Genomic DNA, 25,112 nt, shown 5'->3' on the forward strand with positions numbered 1-25,112 from the left:
TTTTTTCAGAGCTAGATGCAGAAAAAAATTATATTCAGTTTGCAACCTGATGGAGGTCAGTATAGATGGATTAATAGAACAAGACCCACACACAGCTAGAAGCCCAATATTTTTTCAGAGCTAGATGCAGAAAAAAATTATATTCAGTTTGCAACCTGATGGAGGTCAGTATAGATGGACTAATACAACAAGTCCCACACACAGCTAGAAGCCCAATATTTTTTCAGAGGTAGATGCAGAAAAAAATATATTCAGTTTGCAACCTGATGGAGGTCAGTATAGGTGGACTAATAGAACAAGTCCCACACACTGCTAGAAGGCCCAATATTTTTTCAGAGCTAGATGCAGAAAAAAATTATATTCAGTTTGCAACCTGATGGAGGTCAGTATAGATGGATTAATAGAACAAGACCCACACACAGCTAGAAGCCCAATATTTTTTCAGAGCTAGATGCAGAAAAAAATTATATTCAGTTTGCAACCTGATGGAGGTCAGTATAGATGGATTAATAGAACAAGACCCACACACAGCTAGAAGCCCAATATTTTTTCAGAGCTAGATGCAGAAAAAAATTATATTCAGTTTGCAACCTGATGGAGGTCAGTATAGATGGACTAATACAACAAGTCCCACACACAGCTAGAAGCCCAATATTTTTTCAGAGGTAGATGCAGAAAAAAATATATTCAGTTTGCAACCTGATGGAGGTCAGTATAGGTGGACTAATAGAACAAGTCCCACACACTGCTAGAAGGCCCAATATTTTTTCAGAGCTAGATGCAGAAAAAAATTATATTCAGTTTGCAACCTTATGGAGGTCAGTATAGATGGATTAATAGAACAAGACCCACACACAGCTAGAAGCCCAATATTTTTTCAGAGCTAGTTGCAGAAAAAAATTATATTCAGTTTGCAACCTGATGGAGGTCAGTATAGATGGATTAATAGAACAAGACCCACACACAGCTAGAAGCCCAATATTTTTTCAGAGCTAGATGCAGAAAAAAATTATATTCAGTTTGCAACCTGATGGAGGTCAGTATAGATGGATTAATAGAACAAGACCCACACACAGCTAGAAGCCCAATATTTTTTCAGAGCTAGATGCAGAAAAAAATTAGATTCAGTTTGCAACCTGATGGAGGTCAGTATAGATGGATTAATAGAACAAGACCCACACACAGCTAGAAGCCCAATATTTTTTCAGAGCTAGATGCAGAAAAAAATTAGATTCAGTTTGCAACCTGATGGAGGTCAGTATAGATGGACTAATAGAATGATGCTATGCCCAAAAGATTTTACTTCACTAGGTGCAGTAAAAAAATTGGTATTCTATACACAGGTGGTATATCTTGCAACACAGATAGGCTACTCCACTGACTAACACACTCTGCAATAGGCCAAAAAGGATTAGCTTTGCTAGATTCAGCCAAATGCTGTGAAAAAAACTTGCACAGCACTGGCACAGACCTGCCTGGCAAAAACTGATAGGAACTGATGTAACCTAGTCCTGAAAAGGACTCCAATTACAATTAGTCTTTACTCCCACAATCTATCTATTTAAGAGCACAGACCTGCCTGATAAAAGTCGTAGGAAATGCTGTAACCTAGTCCTTAAAAGGACTGCAATCACAACTATTCCCTACTCCCAAGCTATCTGTATATTTGTGCGAAAATTGGCTTGAAATTAACAAGGTATAGCGCACACAGCAACAGCGGTGCCGTCTAACACGCAGCTGCAGCAGTGAGAAAATGGTGGCGACGGGGAAAATGGCTTGGTCTTATAGGGCAAGGACATGTGACATACACTGCCAATGACACATGCCCTTGCTTGTGTGAAAAAAAGCACTTCGCTCCGTGTGTGCGCTGCTGATAGGCTGACAGATTGCACCTCCCCACTGTAAATGCGGGAAAGAGAAAAAAAAATGGAGATCTTCATTGTTCCTGCAGAGATCCATCCCCTGCCCCTCCCCCCACCCCGCTGTACACTCAAACTGCGTATTAACATTAATTTTCATCATTACTGAGAAAAAATCCAGTTATGATTTTGGTGCACGAACAGTTATCGAACATAACCTCGAACTGCCGAGTTTTTCTCAAATTGTTCGTGTTCGCCGAACGGCTCGAACACCGCCCAAAACAGCTCGAATTTGAGATTGGCGAACAGTTCGAGTAGAACAACGCTCATCTCTAATAACAAGACGCTTTAATGCCCCTTACAAGAGACGTGGAGGTCAGAGTGGTATAACAAGACACTTTTAATGCCCCTTAGAAGAGACGTGGAGGTCAGAGTGGTATAACAAGACGGTTTTAATGCCCCTCAGAAGAGACGTGGAGGTCAGAGTGGTATAACAAGACGCTTTTAATGCCCCTCAGAAGAGACGTGGAGGTCAGAGTGGTATAACAAGATGCTTTTAATGCCCCTTACAAGAGACGTGGAGGTCAGAGTGGTATAACAAGATGCTTTTAATGCCCCTTACAAGAGCTATACAGTACAGCATCTTAAAAATATTATTCCCATTATTGGGAGTGGGTCTCCATCAGTCTTTGCTTATGCCTTCCAAGCAAAAGCTTCCAAAAATTAGGACGGAGCAACTTGCAATGCCCCTTACAAGAGCCATGTAGTACAGCATATTACAAACATAAGTCCCATTATTGGGGAGTGGGTCTCCCATAGTATTTGCTTATGCCTTCCAAGCAAAAGCTTCCAAAAATTAGGATGGAGCAACTTGCAATGCCCATTACAAGAGCCATGCAGTACAGCATATTACAAACATAAGTCCCATTATTGGGGAGTGGGTCTCCCATAGTATTTGCTTATGCTTTCCAAGCAAAAGCTTAAAAAAATTAGGAGGAAATGCAGTGCCCGCTCGAAGACTCGTGGAGGTCCCAGTAGCTTAACAAGACGGTTTTAATGCCCCTTACAAGAGACGTGGAGGTTAGAGTGGTATAACAAGATGCTTTTAATGCCCCTTACAAGAGCCATACAGTACAGCATCTTAAAAATATTATTCCCATTATTGGGGAGTGAGTCTCCCACAGTCTTTGCTTTTGCCTTCCAAGCAAAAACTTCCAAAAATTAGGACGGAGCAACTTGCATTGCCCCTTACAAGAGCCATGCAGTACAGCATATTACAAACATAAGTCCCATTATTGGGGAGTGGGTCTCCCATAGTATTTGCTTATGCCTTCCAAGCAAAAGCTTAAAAAAATTAGGAGGAAATGCAGTGCCCGTTCGAAGACTCGTGGAGGTCCCAGTAGCTTGACAAGACGGTTTTAATGCCCCTTACAAGAGACGTGGAGGTCAGAGTGGTATAACAAGACGCTTTTAATGCTCCTCAGAAGGGACGTGGAGGTCAGAGTGGTATAACAAGACGCTTTCAATGCCCCTTAGAAGAGACGTGGAGGTCAGAGTGGTATAACAAGACTCTTTTAATGCCCCTTACAAGAGATGTGGGGGTCAAAGTGGTATAACAAGACGCTTTTAATGCCCCTTACAAGAGCCATACAGTACAGCATCTTAAAAATATTATTCCCATTTTTGGGGAGTGGGTCTCCCACAGTCTTTGCTTATGCCTTCCAAGCAAAAGCTGACAAAAATAAGGACGGAGGAACTTTCAATAATGGCAACACGGACCACAGTCACCCTGGTGGTATAGTGGTGGTGGAGGCTGAGGATAAGGAGAAGAACATAAAACAGCCGAAATGAGGAAGCGTATACCCATGTGTGGGTGTGAAGTGGTGCATGTGAATACACCTTCCAAAATAACACAGTGGATTTGACTTTATGTTACTCTGCTGTCATTTGGTGGTGATGAGAAGTCTGGTCCAATCCAGCCCTTGTTCATTTTGATAAGGGTCAGCTTGTCAGCATTGTCAGTTGACAGGCGAGTGCGCTTATCAGTTATAATTCCCCCAGCGGCAGTAAAAACACGCTCCGATAACACGCTAGCGGCAAGGCAAGCCAGGACCTGCAAGGCGTACAGAGCGAGTTCATTCCAAGTGTCCAGCTTGGATACCCAATAATTAAAGGGCACAGAGGAATCACGGAGGACGCTGGTACGGTCGGCAAGGTACTCCCTCACCATCTTTTGAAACTTTCCACTCCTTGTGAGAGTACCCCGCGCCTCAGGGTCTGTTCGAAGGGAGGGTCTGAGAAAACTGTCCCAGAACATTGACAGTGTTCCCCTGCCTCTGCTGGATATAGAGTTGCCTCTCTCTCGCTTGTACGCTTTGGTTGGTCAACAAACTGTGACCTCTGCCGCTAGCGTGTTCAGATGGGAATTTTTTTAACAGATCTGCAGCAAGGGCTTTCTGGTACTGGCCCATTTTTGTAGACCTCTCCACCTCAGGAATAAGAGAGTGAAAGTTCTCCTTGTAGCGGGGGTCTACAAGTGTCACCAACTAGTAATGACTGTCACCCAACATTTTGACAACACGAGGGTCACGGTTAAGGCAGCGTAACATAAAGGCAGCCATGCATGCTAGACTGGTAACGGGCAATATTTCCATTTCCTCACCAAGATGACGACTGACCATGCTCTCCTCCTCCTCCTCCTCCCCCCTGTCTTCAGGCCACCACGCTGAACCGACGGTATGACACTTGTACAGTTACTACCGTCTACAGCGCATGATAACAGCTCCTATAGTTTGGGGGTTTGGATGTTCAATAGTACATTCGAATGGGGAGCAACTGTTAAGGACCACCTTAATACATGGGACCTGGCAGGCTTCACAACGCGGTGTCCACCACTTGTTGTTGTGTATTAAGGTGGTCCTTAACAGTTGCTCCCCATAGGAATGTCCTATTGAACATCCAAACCCCCAAACTATACTGCAATATCGTTAACTGATGAAGGTCACTGCGACCGAAACGTTTTATGTTCACTAATAGACTGCAAATAAAATTTCACTGCTTTGAATATTTGAGTGCCAAGGCTATTTTTGTATAGAGTATGGGTGGTGACATTTAGGGCAAGCAATCATCCTATTTGTTCATGAGGTCTTATGTGTGGAGTCTGACCTGAATATCGACGGCCTTGTTGCAGCTGGTACCCCACAACTGCTCTCTTCTGCTCACAAATCCTTTGCAACATGTGGAGGGTAGAGTCGGTGTGCCGGAAGCTGCAAACGCTGTTGCAACACAGCAAGGGCGGCGGAAGCTGTAGCCGACTTGCGAAAATGAGCTGACAGGCGGCGTACTTTCACGAGCAGATCTGGCAACTCGGGGTACGATTTAAGAAACCGCTGAACCACGAGGTTAAGCACATGAGCCAGGCATGGTACGTGTGTGATCTCGCCTCGGCTCAGAGCCACCACCAGGTTACGGCCATTGTCACACATGACCATGCCTGGGTGTAGGTTCAGCGGTCTCAGTCACAGATCTGCCTGCTCTTTCACAGCTGTCCACAACTCACAAGCAGTGTGAGGTTTATCACCTAAGCTTATGAGTTTCAGCACAGCCTGTTGCCGCTTAGCGGAGGCAGTACTCCAATGCTTCCAGCTTGTAACTGATGTGGTGATATCTGAGATGGAGGCTGAACATGAGGAGGAGGAGGAGGAGGAGGATGATGCGGAGGAGCTGTACACTGTGGGGGCAACTCTGACTGACATAGGGCCCGCAATACTCGGTGTGGGGAGGATGTGTTCCGTCCCAAGGTCCGACTGGGTCCTGGCTTCCACTATGTTTACCCAGTGTGCCGTCAGGGAGATGTACCGTCTCTGGCCACAAGCACTTGTCCACGTGTCCGTTGTCAGGTGGACTCTCCCGGTAACTGCGTTGTTGAGGGCACGGCAGATGTTTTGGGACACGTGCTTGTGTAGTTCGGGGATGGCACACCGGGCAAAATAGTGTCGGCTGGGGACCGAGTACCGAGGGACGGCCACCGCCATAAGGTTGCGGAAGGATTCCGTCTCCACCAGCCTAAAAGGCAGCATTTCCAGCGCAAGCAGTCGTGAAATGTGTGAATTTAGGACTGTGGCCTGTGGGGCGTTAGCTGCGAATTTCCGCTTTCGTTCAAAGGTCTGGGATATGGACAATTGAACGCTGCGGTGGGACGTGGACGTGGACGTTGATGCTGTTTCTTGAGAAACTGCCATAACAAGTGAAGACTGAGAGGAGGGGGCATCTTTACATGCAGTATGGACAGGGGATTGCTTTGCACACACAACAGGGGGTTCTATTGCACGCACAACAGCGGAAGAAGCAGTGGTGACACCTGCTGACACTGGTCGTGGACCCTGGGGTTCGCCCCACAAAGTCGGGTGCTTTGCTGCCATGTGCCTGATCATGCTGGTGGTGGTCAGGCTGGTAGTTTTGTCACCCCTGCTGATGATGGCATGGCAGGTGGTACAAATGGCCTTTTTGGGGTTATCAGCAGAGTCTTTCAAAAAATTCCAGACTCTGGAAGACCTTCCGCTTCTACTGGCAACGTCCCTCGTGTTGGTGTTACGGGGAACGGTTGCCCGCCTTCTGTCTGCGGCCACCACACTGCTTCTTCCTGCCTGTTGGGGTACTCTGTCTCCCTCCCCCTGTGTGCTGCTGGCCTCACTCTGCATGTCCTCCTGCCACATTGGGTCAGTTACTAGATCATCCACCACCTCCTCCACTTCCACTTGCGCACCACGATGCTCCTCCTCACTTCCTGGCAATTGTGTCTCGTCATTGTCCACCTCTTGTGACAAATTGCCAGCGTCGACTTCCTGTGGGATCTCCTCTTCCAGCTCTTCAAGCGTAGCAGGTGAGGGGCACAAATATGGAAATGGACCAGTGAACAGCTCTTCAGAGTGTCCAAGTGTGGGATCAATTGCTGTCTGACGACACTTGGCATGGTGGGAGGAAGGAGCATCAGGGTGAGGAGGAGTATGCGGTCGAGATTCACAGCTACTAAGAGTTGACCGTGTGGAAGACAGACCGGAGGTGGTGGTGCCCAGGTAACTGGAAGTATTATCTGCTATCCAATTAATAACCTGTTCACACTGATCAGTTCGCAATACTGGTGTTGTTCTGTGCTTCCCTATTAATTCGGTCAAGAAGTGGGAGCGAGAAGATGTGGATGTTGGTTGTGGCACATTTTCACCTTGGCCACGGCCCCGTCCCCTGCACGCACCATCACCAGAACGTCCAGTTCCACGTCCCTTGCCACGCGCTTTGCCCATTGTAAAGGAAGTAAAATAGCTTACACTCGCACTATCAATGGAAAAAGGGTAATAAAAAGTAGACTAGAACCGTGGAAGAGGAAAACCACAGTTCTATTTCTCTGGCCTACACCCGACTCTTTTAAACAATCAGAACAATCAAGGAGAAACTATTACTGTTTTTCCTTACGGAAAAAATACCAAAACCTGAATAATAGAGATTTTTTACCGTGGAATGGCAAAACCACAGTTATTGTTTACTGGTGTATACCAGACTTTTTAAAATATATAGATTTGCGGCTGAACAGTGAGCGACACACTCAAACTGTTTTTTTTTTTAGATACCAAAGTCCCAAAAATGGATACTACACAGATTTTACCCGTTGAACTGCAAAACCACACTGGGATTTGTCAGGCGTACACCAGACTAATTTCAACAGATTTATTTTTGTGTCAGAACACTCAGGAGATACTACTGTTTTTTTTAACTGCAAAAAATGCAAAAAGCAGGATAATAGAGATTTTTTACCATGGAACAGCAAAACCACAGTTTTAATAAACTTATATATACCAGACTTTTTAAAATATATAGCTTTGCGGCTGAACAGTGAGCGACACACTCAAACTGGGTTTTTTTTAGATACCAAAGGCCCAAAACTGGATACTACACAGATTTTACCCGTAGAACTGCAAAACTACACTGGGATTTGTCAGGCGTACACCAGACTATTTTCAACAGATATATTTTTGTGTCAGAACACTCAGGAGTCACTACTGGGTTTTTTTACTGCTAAAAATGCAAAAAGCAGGATAATAGAGATTTTTTACCGTGGACCAGCAAAACCACAGTTTTAATAAACTGGTGTATACCAGACTTTTTAAAATATATAGATTTGCGACTGAACAGTGAGTGACACACTCAAAATGTTTTTTTTTTAGATACCAAAGGCCCAAAACTGGATACTACACAGATTTTACCCGTAGAACTGCAAAACCACACTGGGATTTGTCAGGCATACACCAGACTATTTTCAACAGATATATTTTTGCGTCAGAACACTCAGGAGTCACTACTGTTTTTTTTTACTGCAAAAAATGCAAAAAGCAGGATAATAGAGATTTTTTACCATGGAACAGCAAAACCACAGTTTTAATTTACTGGTGTATACCAAACTTTTTAAAATTTATAGATTTGCGGCTGAACAGTGAGCGACACACTCAAACTGTTTTTTTTAGATACCAAAGGCCCAAAAATGTATACTACACAGATTTTACCTGTTGAACTGCAAAACCACACTTCTGTTTCTGTGGCCTATACCAGACTATTTTCAACAGATATATTTGTGTCTGAAAAATCAGAGACACACTTTTTTTTTTGGGGGGGGGGGGCACCAATAGGTTAATAAGACGGGTATTTGTACAGTGTGTAGGAGGAAAAAAAAAGAGGATTTATATGAAAAAAAAGGATTTTTACTGGCCCCCGAGACCTGCAGCTAAGTCCAGCAATTTCAGAAACAGGAGCACACAGGACTGTAATGCAGTGTTTGCTGGTATAACCACTGCGTCTCCTATACAGCCTGCCTGCCTGCCTGCCTGATATCTGGGATGGATATTAGTCCTGAGAAGGACTGTTTGCTTGTTCTGGCAGCCTTTACAGACCCTACACTAACTATTTTGCAGCAAAAATCTCTCCCTAGCTCAGCAGCGCTGTCCCTACACTGTCTGATCCGGAGCGTCTGTGTCCAAGATGGCGGCGCCCGGTTTTAAATACTCGAGGTGACGCTGTGCGGCCAGCCAATCACTGTAACGCCCACAAACAACATGGCTGCGCTATTACAGTGACTGGCTGGCAATCCCTGCATGTTCATTGGCTTTGTAAAGAGCGCCAAACATGCAGGGCGGAGACCCGAGCTCCCGCCCGAGTAACCCGGAAATGCTCGGTGCTCGCCGAACATCCCGAGTAGCGTGATGCTCGGGCAAGTACCGAGCAGTGTCGAGCATGATCGCTCAACACTTGTAGTCACAGGAAATGGTTTTCACTTCACAGGTGTGCCCTGTCAGGTTTAATAAGTGGGATTTCTTGCCTTATAAATGGGGTTGGGACCATCATTTGTGTTGTGCAGAAGTCAGGTGGATACACAGCTGATAGTCCTACTGAATAGACTGTTAGAATTTGTATTATGGCAAGAAAAAAGCAGCTAAGTAAAGAAAAATGAGTGGCCATCATTACTTTAAGAAATGAAGGACAGTCAATCCGAAAAATTGGGAAAACTTTGAAAGTGTCCCCAAGTGCAGTTGCAAAAACCATCAAGCGCTACAAAGAAACTGGTTCACATGAGGACCACCCCAGGAAAGGAAGACCAAGAGTCACCTCTGCTTCTGAGGATAAGTTTATCCGAGACACCAGCCTCAGAAATTGCAGGTTAACAGCAACTCAGATTAGAGACCAGGTCAATGCCACACAGAGTTCTAGCAGCAGACACATCTCTACAACAACTGTTAAGAGGAGACTTTGTGCAGCAGGCCTTCATGGTAAAATAGCTGCTAGGAAACCACTGCTAAGGACAGGCAACAAGCAGAAGAGACTTGTTTGCGCTAAAGAACACAAGGAATAGACATTAGACCAGTGGAAATCTGTGCTTTGGTCTGATGAGTCCAAATTTGAGATCTTTGGTTGCAACCATCGTGTCTTTGTGGGACACAGAAAAGGTGAACGGATGGACTCTGCATGCCTGTTTCCCACCGTGAAGCATGGAGGAGGAGGTGTGATGGTGTGGGGGTGCTTTGCTGGTAACACTGTTGGGGATTTATTCAAAATTGAAGGCATACTGAACCAGCATGGCTTCCACAGCATCTTGCAGCGGCATGCTATTTCATCCGGTTTGCATTTAGTTGGACCATCATTTATTTTTCAACAGGATAATGACCCAAAGCACACCTCCAGGCTGTGTAAGGGCTATTTGACCAAGAGGGAGAGTGATGGGGTGCTACGCCAGATGACCTGGCCTCCACAGTCACCAGACCTGAACCCAATCGAGATGGTTTGGGGTGAGCTGGACCGCAGAGTGAAGGCAAAATGCCAACAAGTGCTAAGCATCCTTCCAGATTGTTGAAAGACCATTTCCGGTGACTACCTCTTGAAGTTCATCAAGAGAATGCCAAGAGTGTGCAAAGCAGTCATCAAAGCAAAAGGTGGCTGCTTTGAAGAACCTAGAATATAAGACATATTTTCAGTTGTTTCACACTTTTTGGTTAAGTATATAATTCCACATGTGTTAATTCATAGTTTTGATGCCTTCAGTGTGAATGTACAATTTTCATAGTCATGAAAATACAGAAAAGTCTTTAAATGAGAAAGTGTGTCCAAACTTTTGGTCTGTACTTTAGATCGGGGATAAGTGGAAGCAGATAAGTATTTTTAACCGTTATCTTGTTTAATTCTCGGAAGTCGAGGCAGGGACAGAGACCTCCATCTTTTTTTTTAACAAAAAAGAATACGGCGGCAACCGGTGATGAGGAAGGATGAATATGACCTTTCCATAAACTTTCGTTAATATAAGCCTTCATGCATGCCCGCTCAGGGCCAGACAAGTTATACAAGCGAGCTTTGGGTAATTTGGCATTAGGAATGAGATTAATAGCACAGTCATAGGGACGGTGAGGAGGTAAGATCTCAGACTCTACTTCTGAGAAAACATCTCCGAAGTCCTTCAGGTATTCCGGAAGACCCTCCAGACTAACGGAGCAAGCATGCACAGATTTAAGACATTTTTCAATACAATGAGGGTCCCATTTGACAATATCTTTCTGATACCAGTCAATGATCGGATTATGCATGCGCAGCCAAGGAAGACCCAACACAATCCCAGCAGGTAAATTGTCCAAGACATAACAGGAGATTAATTCTGTATGAAGTGACCCCACCTTGAGTGTGAACTCCACCGTAACTAACTGAAGCAGATTTTTTAGCAACGGTGTTCTAGCAATAGCCACAATTTGAATAGGGTCTTCTAGCTTAACTGTCCCTAATCCTAACTTCTGAACAAGTCCCGAATCAATGAAATTAGCCGCGGCTCCACAGTCAATAAAGGCAAATGTTGATAGACACTGTTTTTGAAACGAAGTTCAGCATTCAACAACACTTTATCAGAGGAGTAAAAGGGTACCTGTAAGTCTGGGTGACCTCCTCGACAATCACCCAGACCTAGGCGTTTCCCGACGGCTTATTCGTTGCAGGTCGTGCCAGGCAATTCTTTAAGAGATGTCCATTTTGGCCACAATACAGACAAAGTCCAAGTTCCAGACGGCGTCTCCTCTCCTTAACCCTTGAGCTGGCAGCTCCAACCTCCATAGGTTCTACCTCTGGTAAAAGACTCGGGCCCGGTGGACAAAATGGAACCTCCTGTTGAACCTTGCGTCTCTCCCGCATCCTCCGATCCATGCGGATAGCCTGAGTCATGGCCTCCACCAAACAACCAGGTGGAGCATGCAGAGCCAGAGTGTCCTTTAGAGACTCTGAAAGACCCCTGAGGAATTGGCACCTGAGAGCCGCGTCATTCCAGAGAACCTCAGTAGACCACTGACGAAACTCAGAACAGTAGTCTACCGCTTTGTGGTTCCCCTGTGTCAGGTTCATGATCCTTGTCTCTGCTACCTTGACCCTGTCAGGTTCGTCATAGATCTGTCCTAAAGAGTAGTGTTGATCCACCCCCTGTAGTGTTCGAGTTCGGTTCGGTTCGTCGAACACCCTTGTGTTCGCCGAACTGTTCGTCGAACTGTTCGTCGAACACCTTCGAACACCGTTAAAACCAATGGCAGGCAAACAAAAACACATAGAAACACATAGAAAACACCTTCAAAGGTGTCCAAAAGCTGACAAACTGCTCAGAAGACATAACTAACACATGGAAAAGTGACAAGTACATATAGTCATGCGAAAAGAAAAGAGGTGGAGGAGTAAAAGGGAGGGGGAGACACAGATGTAGGCATGTTATGCCCTTCTAAAATCCAAAAAGTGAGAAGCCGACACGGCCAGTCCGTTCCTGCCCGTGCCACCTCCGTTTGTGCCAGAGCCGCGGTGGACCCTGACGGCCAGCCCCCCTCTCCCAATACTGGTGCCTGTCCGCTGGTGGGTCGAGCGAGCCCCCCTGTGGTGGAGGCAGCGCTAAGCTTTTTAATTTAAATTGTCTCTCTAATTTGAATGAATACACTTTAAATCCTTTTACAAAGATCTATTGAAGGGCATGTTTCATGCCAGCAGCCGCGGTAATTCCAGCTCCAGTAGCATCCACTAAAGCTGCTGCAGTTAAAAAGCTTTTATAAGGATCGAGCTCGGCTGTCCACCGCAAGGCGTCCTACCGCCAGTCCCAGCCCCTATGCCTTGGGGTGCCTCCTGATGCTCTTCACTGAGTATCCCGTGGTCCCGAAGCATTTCCTTTGAAAAAATTAAGTGTCCAAACTACAGGTGGTGTAGCTTGCTTAACAGCCGGGATAATCCGCTGACTAGCAGACACTGCTACTAGGCACAAAGTATTTCCTGGGCTAGATGCAGTTAAAAATTAGTAATTAGATACTCTCGTTGGATGCTGAGAAAGCATTCCATAGAGTCTCCTGGCACGCCATATATTATTCTCTTAAAAATCTTGGGGTAGGGGTCTAGGGGACCCTTTTATAGCCAAAATCACGGCCCTGTATTGCAATGCGTCACCTAGGCTGAAGATAAATGGAACTGTAGCACCCCGAGGGCTCAGTTGCTGCAGAGGTATTGCACCTCACCCTGAGGTGTGATATTTCACTCTCAGATAAGGATGAAGTGTGGATCAGGACCCCGACACCTGCATGCATTACACCACATTGCCGTGGGGCAGGGCGACCAATATGCCCCTGAGATGGGCACGACAGTCCCTGTCCCTGGCTGGAGTGGGGGGAGGGAACACTGAGGAAGGGAAACCCTGTAGTGCAGGAGCAGGGAGGAAGCAGTTCCTGGGTGCATTGAGAAGGGAGTATAAAAGGTGGGCACCATCTTAGTTCAGTGCAGAGAAGTCTGAGCAGAAGTGACAGGGAGCAGGGGCTCTGCATGAGCTCTGCTCCAGAGGCGGGCCTAGTAACAGAGGCCTAGGCCTGGAAGAGGGAGAAGGAAGGAAGAGGAGCAGAGAAGGCTCCAGGAACGAGGAACGAAGGGATCCCAGGAGTGTGGACGGGCGAGTCACTACCGCACGCCCGAATCCACCTGCGTGGAGGGGTCAGGCCAAAGTGGGAGACCGGTCCCCGAAACTAGTGGAGGCGGGAAACGACCCTCAGCAAGAAACCGGAGGCTGTGACATTTTATGTGGCGCAGCCCCTCGCTACACCCGCTAGGAGGGCAGCACATAGGGTCAGGGAAACTAGCGCCAAGTTTACCAAGAGGAGGCCCGAGGCAGCCGGACAGAAGGGTTGGTAAGAAAGGCCAGACAAAGGACACACAAAGGGGGTCCTGTGAAGCGCTCCAAAGTTATCTGGGAGTTGTCTGAGTCCCTCACCTGGTGAGCACAGTACGTCGTGGGCAGCCGTTACCTGCAGAAGTGGTCTGGATAATAAGAACTGTGAGTAAAGGCCCTGGACTGCATCACTGACTCCGTGTCATTACTGCTGCTGCCCTGCACCATCACCCCCATCCTCCGCATACATTGCCCTGAGGCTATACTCCTCCCGTGGGGAGTTATGCTACGCTCTGCTGCACCCACAACACCAGCCTCAGCGGTCTGCCCTGCAGCGGCGGTTCACTCTGACCGCAATCCATGGGTGGCGTAGTCGGACATTTAAACATCAAAACCACATAAATAGTTCCGCCACTGCTTTGACCGCCCTGAGCCACGGAACCGGGTCGCCGCCACGGAGACTACAACCACCAGCATCCACCAAAAAGGGTCCGGCTCCAGATGTCCCAAGGCCCAGGGGGCGCGTCAGAACATTTTCATCACCTTTCATAATCACCAATGGGACAAGGCAGGGATGTCCTCTGTCCCCTCTCTTATACATTCTAGTGACGGAGCACCTGCTCTCATCAATTCGCCATAACCCCAATATTAGGTGGATTGAGGTGGGAGGCACTGAGTACAAGTGCTCTGCATTTGCTGATGATGTCAATCACATATATCCATCAGCAGGCTGTTATGGCTGAAATAGATCACTTTGTTAAATGGTCAAATTTTAAAATCAATACAGCGAAGTCTGAGGCCCTTGATGTCTCCCTCCCCAAATCCATACAGGATTCCATCCAGTCCAACTTTCCCTTTGCCTGGTCCTCACAGGGTATCAAATTCTTCGGAATTCCTATTCATAGAGACCTCTCCCGTCTATGTTATCTTAATTTTGGGCCCTTTATTGAACAGCTCCATACAGACCACGGTTGGCAAGGTAGAACTGTAAGATTCACTATGTGAACCACTGGTGTTTTGTGGAAAAGCACACGTACACTGTGTTCCAAATTATTATGCAAAAAGTGTTTAGGAGTGATAAGGGAAGAATTTGTTTGTTTGTCAGTTAAACTCTTTGATGGTGATGTGTGTCAGGGCTCTTTATATCACTGTAAGCAATTGCAGACACCTGTGCTAATTAGTTTGGCAGGTGTGTCCAATGAACGGCAAGACTACTTAAGAAGGCTGTCCCACATTATTAAGCAGCCTACATTTTATGCCAAAATGGGAAAGAAAAAGGATGTGTCGGCTGTTGAGAAGCAACAAATTGTGGCGTGTTTAGGTCAAGGCATGACTACAATCAACATTGTGTGATGATCAGGATGAAGTGTCTTGGCAATCAAGAAGTATGTAGCTGATTCACAGTACACACGTGTGCGTGCTGATAAGTGCAAATTGAGGACTCTTTCCTACAGGCAATTACGTCAGGTTAAAAGAGCAGTGGCAAAAAAGCCTTGTCATAGCAGCAGACAAGTCTTTGAAGCTGCTGGTGCCTCCAACGTCCCCCGAACAACAAGATGGAGGGTCCTTCAGAGGTTTGCAGCTGTGCGTACGCCATCCTGTCGACCTCCTCTATCCACTGCACACAAGCAGAAACGGCTCCAGTGGGCCAAACATTACATGAAGACTGATTTTAAAACTGTTTTGTTCACGGATGAGTGCCGTGCAACGCTCGATGGTCCAGATGGATGGAGTGAAGGATGGCTGGTTGATGGACACCCCACGCAAACACGGCTACAGCGCCAACAAGGAGGAGGTGGAGTAATGTTTTGGGGTGGAATCATGGGGAGAGAGATTGTCAGCCCCTTTAGGATCCCTGAAGGGGTAAAGATGAACTCCATAATGTATGTGGAGTTTCTCAAACAGCACTTCCTGCCATGGTTCAAGAAGAAGAACCGTGTATTCCACAGCAAGATCATTTTCATGCATGATAATGCACCGTCTCATGCTGCACATAACACATCTGCATCTCTGGCTGATAAGGGCATAAAAGGGGACAAACTTATGGTGTGACCCCCATGCTCCCCTGACCTCTACCCCATTCAGAACCTCTGGAGCATCATCAAAAGGAGTGTCTATGATGGCAGGAGGCAGTTCACATCTAAGCAACAGCTCTGGGAGGGTATTCTGTCCTCATGCAAAACAATTGAAGCAGAAACCATCCAAAACCTGACAAATTCAATGGACGAGAGAGTTCAGAAGCTCCTTTTGAACAAGCGGTCCTATGTGCAAATGTAACATCACCTAGAATAAAGTTTTGAGTTGAAAACTGTTTGATTTCAGTTTCTAATAACCTGCTAATGCTTATAATTTCAAAAATGACCATTTTTTTGGTCTTTATTAAAATGAAAAGGTTGATCGAAGAGTGTGGGGGATCTAAGAGTGTGGCAACCCAGTAGTCAGGATTACTTCGAATTCTGACAATCTGAGGGTCATGTTGCAGGTAGTGCAGCAAGAAGGCACTTATGTGTCTTGCACATCTCGAAGCCCCAAAATTATTTTACGGGCTAGATGCAGCTAAAAATTATTATTAATTTTAAATCTGGTGGAGCTTAGTATAGATGGCCTAATAGAATCATTACTGCACACTGCTACAAAGCCCAAATAATTTTCCAGCCAAGATACAGATAAACATGATTAGTAATTTGAAAGCTTAAAATGGTTGGTGAGGTGATTTTAACCAATCATCAAGCTTTTACTCTCCCCAGGATGACACAGGGGTAGAAAAGTCGTTTCGGTTCCATGATTTGTTCATCTTTATGAACGTGAGTCTGTCTACATTATCAGTGGAGAGCCGCGTGCGCTTATCTGTCAGCACACCACCAGCAGCGCTGAACACACGTTCAGACAGAACGCTGGCTGCGGGGCATGACAAGATCTCCAAGGCGTAAGTGGCGAGCTACGGCCATTTATCCAGATTGGAAGCCCAAAAAGAGCAAGGGTCCAGTGACACAGTCATGGCTTCAATGTTTACTTGGAGATACTCCTGTACCATCGTCTCTAGGCGTTGACTATGTGTCAGACTTCTTGTCTCCTGTGGCCTTGCAAAGGATGAGCTAAAAAAGTGGTGAAATGATTCCGCAAAATTGATGTTACCAGCAGATACTGTGCTTCTGTTACGGTTTGAGTGCTGAACACTCGACGGTCCCACGGTTGGCAAGTTGGAACTGTGAGATTCACTACGTGCACCACTGGTGTTTTGTGGAAAAGCACATGTAAGATTCTGCAACAGTCTCTGCTGATACTCCTGCATGCGTGCATCCCTTTCTATGGCAGGAATTATTTCTGCAAATTTACTTTTGTACCGGGGATCTAACAGTGTGGCAACCCAGTAGTCAGGATTATTTCTAATTCTCCCAATTCGAGGGTCATGTTGCAGGTAGTGCAGCAAGAAGGCACTCATGTGTCTTGCGCATCCAGGAGCACCAAGTCCCTGTTGTGTTGGTGGCGAGGTAACAATCATGCTTCCTTCCTCTGTCCTCTCCCCCCAACCTCGCACAACAGAAATGTGATCAAGGTCTCCCTCATCTGATGAGTCTTCCATCAGTTCGTCCTCCACTTCTTCCTGGGCTCCTGTACCTTCCTCACTAGTTTGGCTGCTACCATGTGCCCTGGTAAAACCATCTCCCCCACCCTCACATGCCTGCCGCCTTGGTGCTGCCGACCGTCTGGACCTTGCAGATGTTAGCCCTTCCGCATACAACTCCTCCTCCTCTACTTCCTCCACCTCCTCTTGTGCCACCACCTGACTCCGAATTCTGTTTAACATGTGCTCCAGCATGTAAATCACCGGAATAGTCATGCTGATAATGGCATCGTCAGCACTAAACATCTTCGTCGCCATTTCAAAACTGTGCAGAAGGGTGCATAGATCCCTGATCTGAGACCACTCCTCCAGCGTGATTTGCCCCACCTCTGGATCCCGTTGGCCCAGGCTATAAGTCAGAACGTATTGCACCAGGGCTTGTCGGTGCTGCCACAGTCGCTGCAACATGTGTAGAGTTGAATTCCACCGGGTAGGCACATCGCATTTTAGCCGGTGAAGTGGCAGGCCCAACGACTTCTGTAGAGATGTAAGTCGCTGAGCTGCGGGATGCGAACGGCGGAAGTGAGCACACAGCGACCGTGCCCTCTGCAGAAGGCCATCTAGTCCGGGATAGTGGGCTAAAAATTGCTGGACAACCAGGTTCAACACGTGAGCCATACAAGGCACGTGTGTGACATTGCCCCGGCGAAGGTTAGCACCCAGGTTTGAAGCATTGTCGCACACGGCCTTCCCTGGTTTCAGGTCCAGTGGAGACAACCATTCATGAAATTGGTTCTCCAGAGCTGACCACAACTCCTCAGCTGTGTGACTCACATTTCCCAGACATTTCAAAGTAAAAACCGCCTGATGACTTTGAGCCCTACTGCCAGCATAGTAAGGAGGTGTGCAGGATCTCTTCTGCGCAGTTAGAAAGCTTGTGGCATGACCAGACAGGCTTTGGGTGCAGGTGGAGGACCGAGAGGAGATTGAGGAGGCAGAAGCAGTGGAGGAACTTTGACATAAAGAGGATTGACGCACAACTCGTGGGGACGGCAAGACTTGGACAGCAGCCCCTTGTCCTGCTGTCACCATAGTTACCCAGTGCCCAGTCAGCGACATGTAATGCCCCTGTCCATGCCTACTCGTCCAAGTGTCTGTGGTGAAATGCACCCTGTCACACACAGAGTTTCTCAAAGAAGCGGTGATGTTGTGTGCGACATGCTGGTGGAGCGCAGGCACACCTTTCTTTGAGAAGTAGTGCCGACTGGGCATCTGGTACTGGGGCACTGCGACGGACATAAGGTCTCGAAAATCCTCTGTGTCCACCAGGTGGAAAGGCAGCATTTCTGTAGCCAAGAGCTTGCAGATGGTGAAATTCAACCTCTTAGCTTTCTCATGGCTAGGAGGAAATGGTCTTTTACTTGTCCACATCTGAGGGACTGAGGGCTGGCTGTTGTGCTTAGACGGGGTTGATAAGGGTGTCCCCGGCAAACTGCCGGTCTGTGAGGAAGATGCAGGCAGACATGTTAGGTTGCCTTGATCCAAAGGTGGTGCTATCGATGTCGGACAGCGCTCAACACCAGCTGGTGTTACCACCTCCAAAGAAAATGATGACCTGCCAATCACGCTGGCTGTTGCGGGTAAAGAGGTGGCAGGTCTGCGTCCCAAAACAGGTGTGACTGCTGTCCCCCCAGTCACAGAGGATGAAGAGGCCGCAGATGCACAAGATGGGGCAGACGGTGGTTGGCCCGGCCGGCTAGGCCGCATTGTAGCACAGTGAGCTTCCCACAGCAACTTATGCTTCATGTCCATGTGCCGGTTCATGCATGAAGTACTCAAACTATGTATTTTTTGGCCTCTACTTAGCTTTTGTTGACAAATGTTACAGATAACACGAGTTGGGTCATCTTTATCGATCTGAAAAAATGCCCAGGCTATGCAAGGCTTAGCACCCATGCGACCAGAAGAGCCACTACGACTTGTGGTCAGAGGCAGAGTTGTGTTTGAGGATGCAGTTGTTGACATGCTTCCAGTACTACGTCTCTGTCCAGGAAGGCGCAACCTGACCTCGTCGTCACTAGCATCCTCCTCCACCTCCTCTGCTGACCTCATCTCTTGGCTGACTTTGGGTTGACAGTAAGTGGGATCTCCAACCTCATCATCATCACCCTGTGTGTTATCACACCCGTCGTCCTCAGAGCCAACCTGTTCCTGCCCTGACAAAAAACTAAAGTTGTCGCTCCAATCAGGTATTTGAGTCTCATCATCGTCTTCCTCATTGTCTCCACCAACAGGAGTTACAGTTTGGGAATCAGGGTCTACATTATGGTCAGAACCTTCTGCGTCTGGTCTTGGATCCGACTCATAAAGATTCTGGGCATCAGTGCAGATCATTTCCTCGTCTGGATTCACAGAAGCGCTGGAGCCGACCTCTGATTCCCAGGCTATAGTATGAGTAAACAGCTCTGCAGACTCAACCATCTGTTCTACCTCATACTCAGACGGGCAGCTGGAGATTTGGGAGCTGTGAGGAAGCAAGTGCGATTGGGGTGACACCTTTGAGGACTGTAGTATTTGTGATGTTGAAGTTGATGTGGAGGAGAGCCCACTTAAAGGAGCACTTGATATCCGTTGAAGCACCTGCTGTTTTTGTGCCTCATCTGGAATTTGTAGCGATTGGCGTGGCCGTAAGAAAGGGATCTTATCACATTGTCCGCTAAAAGAAGTAGACATTTTAGTTTTGCTGGAAGATGATCTTTTTTCTGCAGATGTTACTGTTGCTTTAACACCTACTCCACGGACACAACCTTTTTTCCCCTTCCCAACACGCCTATTCCCCTTTCCACCAGCAGCAGGCCTTTTTCCACTCATTTTGGTGGTTAACTAATTCACAGCTCTGGAGTTGTTTGCACAAAAAAACAATGGATGGGAACCGAGCAGAGCTGAGTGGCCAAACTGTGGTATTAGGCCAAAACTATTGTCTGGGTTAGATGCAGAAAAAAATTATATTCAGTTTGCAACCTGATGGAGGTCAGTATAGATGGACTAATAGAACAAGTCCCACACACTGCTAGAAGGCCAAATATTTTTTCAGAGCTAGATGCAGAAAAATATTATATTCAATTTGCAACCTGATGGAGGTCAGTATAGATGGACTAATAGAACAAGTCCCACACACTGCTAGAAGGCCAAATATTTTTTCAGAGCTAGATGCAGATAAAAATTATTTTGAATTTGCAACCTGATGGAGGTCAGTATAGATGGACTAATAGAACAAGTCCCACACACTGCTAGAAGGCCAAATATTTTTTCAGAGCTAGATGCAGAAAAATATTATATTCAATTTGCAATCTGATGGAGGTCAGTATAGATGGACTAATAGAACAAGTCCCACACACTGCTAGAAGGCCAAATATTTTTTCAGAGCTAGATGCAGATAAAAATTATTTTGAATTTGCAACCTGATGGAGGTCAGTATAGATGGACTAATAGAACAAGTCCCACACACTGCTAGAAGGTCAAATATTTTTTCAGAGCTAGATGCAGAAAAAAATTATATTCAATTTGCAACGTGATGGAGGTCAGTATAGATGGACTAATAGAACAAGTCCCACACACAGCTAGAAGCCCAAATATTTTTTCAGAGGTAGATGCAGAAAAAAATTATATTCAGTTTGCAACCTGATGGAGGTCAGTATAGATGGACTAATAGAACAAGTCCCACACACAGCTAGAAGGCCAAATATTTTTTCAGAGCTAAATGCAGAAAAAAATTATATTCAATTTGCAACCTTATGGAGGTCAGTATAAATGGACTAATAGAATGATGCTGTGCCCAAAAGGTTTTACTTCACTAGGTGCAGTAAAAAAATTGGTATTCTATACTCAGGTGGTGTAGCTTGCAACACAGATAGGCTACTCCACTGACTAACACACTCTGCAATAGGCCAAAAAGGATTAGCTTTGCTAGATTTAGCCAAATGCTGTGAAAAAAAACTTGCACAGCACTGGCACAGACCTGCCTGGCAAAAACTGATAGGAACTGATGTAACTTAGTCCTGAAAAGGACTGCAATTACAATTAGTCTTTACTCCCACAACCTATCTATTTAAGAGCACAGACCTGCCTGATAAAAGTCGTAAAAAATGCTGTAACCTAGTCCTTAAAAGGACTGCAATCACAACTACTCCCTACTCCCAAGCTATCTGTAGATTTGTGCGAAAATTGGCTTGGAATTAACAAGGTATAGCGCACACAGCAACAGCGGTGCCGTCTAGCACGCAGCTGCAGCAGTGAGAAAATGGTGGCGACGGGGAAAATGGCTGGGTCTTATAGGGCAAGGACATGTGACATACACTGCCAATGACACATGTCCTTGCTTGTGTGAAAAAAAGCACTTCGCTCCGTGTGTGCGCTGCTGATAGGCTGACAGATTGCACCTCCCCACTGTAAATGCGGGAAAGAGAAAAAAAAAATGGAGATCTTCATTATTCCTGCAGAGATCCATCCCCTGCCCCTCCCCCCGCCCCGCTGTACACTCAAACTGTGTATTAACATTAATTTTCATCATTACTGAGAAAAAATCCAGTTATGATTTTGGTGCACGAACAGTTATCGAACATAACCTCGAACAGCCGAATTTTTTTCAAATCGTTCGTGTTCGCCGAACTGCTCGAACACCGCCCAAAACAGCTCGAATTTGAGATTGGCGAACAGTTCGAGTCGAACAACGCTCATCTCTACTAAAGAGTCAAAGAAATTGTCCACAGAAAGACGTTCAGGAGCAAAAGGGGGTAGAGAAAATGCCCAAGTCTGGGGACCCCCCCGCAGAAGTGACATTATAATTCTCACCCGCTGTGACTCACTCCCTGATGACTGAGGGCGCAAAGTAAACAATAATTTACAACTCTCTTTGAAAGTTCTGAACTGATCTTTCTCCCCGAAAATTTGTCAGGGAGTGCTATAGCCGGTTCAGGGGGGATCAAAGATACGTCAAATGGTTCAGAAGTTATGACAGTGGTTGGAGAGGAAAGATTCTAAACGTACCAGAAATCTGGTCTTGTAACTGAGCCTGTGAGGACGCCAGTTTGTGTTGTTCCAAGGCCAGATCCTGAACTAACTGAGTCAGATTCGCCACCTGATCACACAAAGCATGTAACGGATCCATAGGTGGGAAAAAGAAAAAATTAGCAGTCAATTGTAATGTGAAGCGAGTCACTACAGAAATAACAGTCTCAGAAGAGGAGAAAAGAGACTAACATTGCTCAAAGAAATATTATGTAAGTGCTACTTATTGGATAAATAGAGGGAGGTCAAACAATCCAAAGTCAAGTCCAGGAAAATGGCGCAGTACAAAGGGAGTAGACAAAAGAGTAGTCAGATAACAGGCAAATGGTCAAAATCCAGGTAAGGGAAAATAGTCAGGCTGGGTCAGGCACAGAGCACAGAGAGATCAGTCCTACACAGGCAACAGCAAGTGTACAATTGACACTGGGTGAAGGAGCTAGCATGCTTAAGTAGAAGACTAATCAAGGGAAGTGAACACAGATGATTGCAGAAACGACCCAGCAAAACCAAAACAGACTGACAGCCTCCACACAATAGTAACATAGCAGACAAGGAAAGTGTGGCGACCGTGACACCGTGCCTCACTAAATGTTTCTGTTCTACCGTTTCTAAGTACTCTTGTCAAATGTGTCTGGTCAGCAACTGAATCTGTCCTGTGCTTGAGAGAAGTTGCAGCCTATGGTCGCCCTGAGTAACAGTTCCCCCAGGATTCCAACAAATTCATGTAACCTGTCTCGCCCCTATCTGAACTTAGGCGGCGTACGTGTAACATAAACTGTTTCTGGTTTTCTTGAGTGCTCAATGACGAATTGAATGTACTCATGAGTGCAATGGAGCGTTCATCGGTATCATTCACAATTTTCAATCGACTTTTGAGAATGCATCGATGTAACTTGCAATAGTATGCCACAGACAAGGATGTTGCTGAAGAAAATCTTGGTTTATTACCAGTGCAACGAACAGTTTTTTTTGTGTTGGACGACATGAAGTGACGAAGCTTCTTGTGTGGCACAAGGTCTTCGGCAAGCTGCACGCAAGTTGAGTAGACATCGTTGCCTTCCTTCTGCAGAGCCAGTACCATCTCAACCTCTTCTGTGGTTGGAACCTCAATGTCAAAAAAGCCAGACCCATCATAATCTCACTGAAGTACCATAGGTGTGTCTGTTGAAAGTTTTTATTGCTGACTCAGCAACAGGCGCATTGATTACTTTGTATGCTACAAGTTCTTACAGTAATGTCCAGTCATTTCGCAGTGATGTGGCTGGGATCTGACAAAGGTACCAAGCCTTCAAGTATAAATGGACAGTGCAAAATTGAAGGAGATTTTTTAACTCTGTCAAAGTTAAACGAAAATGGTGATGAACATGAAGATCTTCAGAGCGTATATCACTTTGACCATCCATCGGGCCCGATGGTAGGTGCCTGGAGTGTTAATGTGTACGTCTGTGAACCAAGGATTAGGAGTGCCACTGTTAACAATTCCTTGTAATTCTCTTGGATGGCATTGTGCAGGCTGGTTGGTGCAAAATTCAACTAGATACTCCTTAAGTGGACCTAGCTCAGTTGAAACTATGTCATCTACAATTCCATCCGAAAACCTGGTTTTATCAAGTTGATTCCAGGCAGCCAAAAATCTCTCAAACAAATTTATATTTGGACCTGTTGATGCCAGCCACAATTTATCAAACACTCTTGCAATAGTTAGCTCATGAATGTATGCCTACATGACAAACTCAGTAGGTCTTTCTGCAGTTTGTTGCAAGAGGACGCACACACCATCCTTTGTACCAGTGTCACTACTGGTCGTGTCGAATGACATAAACTTCACTTTACCCTAGTTGCTGGAAATTACCCTAAGGCCATGGCCCCACTATCAGTATTTGGTCAGTATTCGGTCAGTATTTTTTCTCAGTAGTGGGAGCTGTGGCACTCCGGGCCTGGATGCCACAGATATTAAAGGCTGTGTCTGAGAGCAGGAGGGAGGGACCCTGGTTAGGGACAATTAGCATGCAGCAACTCCTGTCCCAGGCCAGTAGGGGGAGCAGGCTGCCCTATAAAATCTGGAACTGGGGCAGGGTTAGAGAGACCAGAACCCACTTCTGAAGTGACCAGAAGGGTTCTCAGAGAAAAGGGACAGGTCAGCTGAGGAGTCCGTGACGCAGAGGAGAGACTGCGAGCCAGGGACAGAGGCGACGAGAGCCGGTCCTGGCAGAGAACCAATCTATCCGGACATTGGGGTCCGAGGCTGTCAGGGTTATAAGCCCAGCAGCAGAGAACCAACCCGTGAGGGATTTCAGGTCCCTTGGCCTAAGAAGCCTGGAGGCTCCGCCACACAGAGGGACCAGTACAGCAAGGAGAAAGCAAAAGGTACCCAAGTCCCGAGTCGCAAGCCATACAGGCGAGAAGTACACGGCCAGCTCAGGGACGTGGGCTATTACACCACGAAGAGGGGGATAGTCAGAAAGAGCATAGAGAGAACGGTAGGCCTACACACTCACCCTGACCAGTGGGGCTCGCACGAACGCTCTCAGACATCCAGGCACACTCCTAACCGGTACTACTGTTGGGTCATTAATAATTCCTACAATAAAGACCCTGGACTGTTTGAAGCGGACTCTGAACTCTTACTATTGCGGCCTGCACTATCACCCCCAGCATCCACCTACACTCCCCTGAGGCTACACTCTTCCCGTGGGGAGTTATTCTACCCCTGTGCTGCACACCAACACCAGCCTCAGCGGTCTGCCTCGCAGCGGCGGTTATCCCTGACCGCAATCCATGGGTGGCATAGTCGGACATTTAAAGCACTGATTGATAGACTGCCACAATTTGGTCTGACCACGCCGAGCCCCGGGATCGAGTTGCCACTACTACCCCCACCCTCGTACAGAAGCCCGGTTCCGGGTACCCCACGGCCCAGGGGGCG

This window comes from Phyllobates terribilis, unplaced genomic scaffold (genome assembly GCF_046119375.1).
Source record: "Phyllobates terribilis strain yellow unplaced genomic scaffold, ASM4611937v1 Scaffold_3__8_contigs__length_932513732, whole genome shotgun sequence".
Classification (NCBI taxonomy): domain Eukaryota; kingdom Metazoa; phylum Chordata; class Amphibia; order Anura; family Dendrobatidae; genus Phyllobates; species Phyllobates terribilis.